This window comes from Elephantulus edwardii, unplaced genomic scaffold (genome assembly GCF_000299155.1).
Source record: "Elephantulus edwardii isolate Elephantulus edwardi_28Jun2011 unplaced genomic scaffold, EleEdw1.0 scaffold00009, whole genome shotgun sequence".
Taxonomy (NCBI): Eukaryota; Metazoa; Chordata; class Mammalia; order Macroscelidea; family Macroscelididae; genus Elephantulus; species Elephantulus edwardii.
This window is the reverse complement of record NW_006399759.1, coordinates 25,717,952-25,721,387: the sequence shown is the minus strand read 5'-3', so window position 1 is coordinate 25,721,387 and position 3,436 is coordinate 25,717,952.

The following is a 3,436-nucleotide window of genomic DNA, read 5'->3' as shown; positions in this document are numbered from 1 at the left end:
CTGACACCTTCAAGTTTTGGAGCACAAGGCAAGGCTGCTGCAGGCTGCAGAGCTGGGTTACAACGTATGTGGCAGGAGGTAACCCAGAAGAACCCACACCACACATGTATGAACACTGTCTCTCAGAAACCTGCAGGTTAAGACTGACACCTTCAAATTATATACCAAATCTATAGGATACATCAACCTCCGCTGGGAAACTATTGTAGAATAAATGGAAAAGAGGCCCTAAGACACAAGAAGCCAATGCTGGAGCAGAAGTTCAAGACTCCTGAATGCAAGAGATACTGCTCACAGTGGAAGAAACTGACAGCACCTTGAGGTTTTCAGAATCACAGAAGCCTAGAAAGATTGACATATAGGCAATACATCAAGGGCTGTATAGGGGAGATAGACATTGAATGGAGTAGGTGGGAGTAGAAGTGAATGCTGATGGAGCAGGGAAGGAGTGAGTAAAAATACACCTGACAACGGTGGGGACAACACGGAAGCTATTTGGTTTTTTCTACTATTGGGAAATATCTTTAATCTGTTCTTCTCTGTAAAAATGCTTGTCTGTCAGATAATGTTGTAAATCTGAGCATTCAAATTAATAAAGACTAGGAAGAAGGATTGGTGATTCACTTCTGAAATAGTAGGCCTTTGAAAACCTTATGTACAAAACCCCGTATAGAATAGTTCTTGAATGATTTCTCATGCATGCCAATTGAAAATGTGTGGATGAAATATAAAAAACTGACATCCTTCCAAATTTTAAACTGTATAGTATCCTCATATTCCTCTTGAATGACTGCTTCTGAGTCAATGGGCAGATTTGGCATGGATACAAGTTTTCTGGAATTCCAATTCTCAATGTTATCCATAATTTATCCTTATATACACAAATGCCTTTATGTAGTAAATAAAACCAAGCAAATTTATTTTTTATGTTCTCTGCTTTCAGCCTAGATTAATCTGACAACCGCACTGATACCTCTGATTCCCCAGCTTCTCTGAATGCAGCTTGAATTTCTTGCACTTCTCCTTCAATATAGTGTTCCAGCTATTTTGTTTTGGGTAATTTTCAGGAAGATGTTACTTTTGTATGATAGTAATGATATTATTTGGTATTTTTTGTATTCTGTTGGATAATTATTTTTTATATTTTTAAAATTATTTTGCATATAATAATTCATGTATATTGTGTTTCACATTTTTAATTTCTATTGTGTTTCATATAATTTTTCATATACATTGTATTTTTTTAAAAACAATTTTTATTATTGTTCTGTGTTTGTACCATCAAATCAGATCTGATTAGTACAGGAGGAGATTGTCCCTCCTTTTGCAGCAGAGCATCTGGTGGATTTGAACCGTGCACTTGTGGGATTGCAGTGCAGCTTCTTGCCACTAGGCCATCAGAGTTCCCTTATATACATTTTATTTTATAGAATTAATTACTACTGATCTATGCCTATTATTACCCCATCTTTTCAAATTCCCATTGAAGCTTTCCTATTTCATTATCATCTCGTCTGTCCACTAAACTCTGGTGTCCTGGCGATTTCCACCCTTCCCCCTTTTCCAATCCCTTTTCTCATTCTTCTTACCCATTTGGGCTTTTATAAGCATCTCTCTAGTTTCCCTTCTACTTTTACAATAATCCTTTTATGCAGTATTTGTTCTTATAAGACTGATCTAGTTCATTCAGTGTCATGTTCTCTAGATTCTACCATGTTATAAAGCCTTTTAGGAAATCATTCCTTAGTGGTGCATATTATTCCACTATGTGAATGTACCACAGTTCTTTAATTCATTCATTTGTTGATGGGCATTTGGGCTGTTTCCATTTTGTTGCCATTGAAATAATGCTACTATGAACACAGGTGTATTCATGTCACAATTATAATTTTCTTGAGATATATTCCTAGCATTGCAATAGCTAGGTAATATGGGGCTTCTATGCCAAGCTTTTTTAAGGAAATGCCAAACTACCTTCCAGAGTGATTGTACCATTTTACAATCTTACCAGCAGTGTATGAGAGTTAGAATGTCTCTACATTCTCTCCAATATTTATTGCTGCCATCCTGTTAAACTTTACTACTGCTACTGGAATGAGAAAGTATTTTATTGTTGTTTTGATTTGCATCCCTCTATCTCCATACCTTTTCAATCTATATGTGAAACAGATCATTCAGGAAGCTGGTCTTCATTAGGAGGAATGTCGCATCAAAATTAGAGGAAGGCTCATCAACAACTTGCATTATGCAGATGACACAACCTTGCTTGCTGAAACTGAGGAGGACCTGAAACATCTGCTGCAGGAAGTCAAGGATTGGGTTCTGTAATATGAATTGTAGTGCAACATCAAAAAAACAAAGGTTCTCACCACTGGGCCAATTGTCAACATTATGATAGATGAAGTGATTGAGAGTGTTAACAATGTCAGCTTGCTTGGGTCTATAAACAACAGTCTTGGCACCAGCATCCAGAAATCAAAAGGTGAATTGGATTAGGAAAATCTTCAGTCAGGGACCTCCTCAAAGTGCTGATGAGCAAAGATGTCAGCATAGAGACAAAATTGTGCCTGATCCAGGCCAAGGTCGTTGCAATTACTTGCTGTGTGTCAGAGAGCAGGACAATGAATAAGGTTGATAGAAGGATAATATCAATTGAATTGTGCTGGAGAAGAGTGCTAAGATACTGCCAAGAGAACAAACAGGTCTCTCCTGGAGAGGGTGTAACCAAGCTGCTCTCTGGAGGTAAGGATTTTGAAGCTCCATCTCACATACTTTGAACATACTTCCAAGAGGGACTAATCCTTGGAAAATGACATCATACTTAGAAAGGTGGAGGGACAACACAGGAGTGGAAGACCCTGGTAAGATGAAATGAAATAGTGAGTGAGGTAATAGGGGCAAATGTGTCAGAGATAGTGAGATTGGCTCAGGATAGGACATGATTCAGAGCTATAGTGTAAAGAGTCACTATGAGTTGCAGGTAACTCCATGGCATGTAACAACAATAAATGACCAGTGATTTTTTTTCCTTTTTAAAAATTTTATATTGTTTGCATACAAAATTTGTATACATTGTGTTTCATTCATGTACATTGTGTTTCATACATTCTTTCATTCACATTGTGTTTCATATGATCATTCACATATATTGTGTTTTATAAAATTAATCATGATTGTTCTATGCCTACTATTTATTACCCCATCTTCTCATACCCCCATTTGATATTTCATAATTCTTTCTTCTTATCTCTGACCTCCACACTCTCATCCTAGTGATTCATTCACCATGCACAAACACTCTGCCCACCTGCCACCTCCCTTTCCCCCTTTAGATTTTAAAATACCTCTTACTTGTTATCTTTCTATTTTTATAATGGCCTTATGCAGTATTTGTCATTATATGTCCTTATATTCAAACAGAATAATGCTCTCTAGT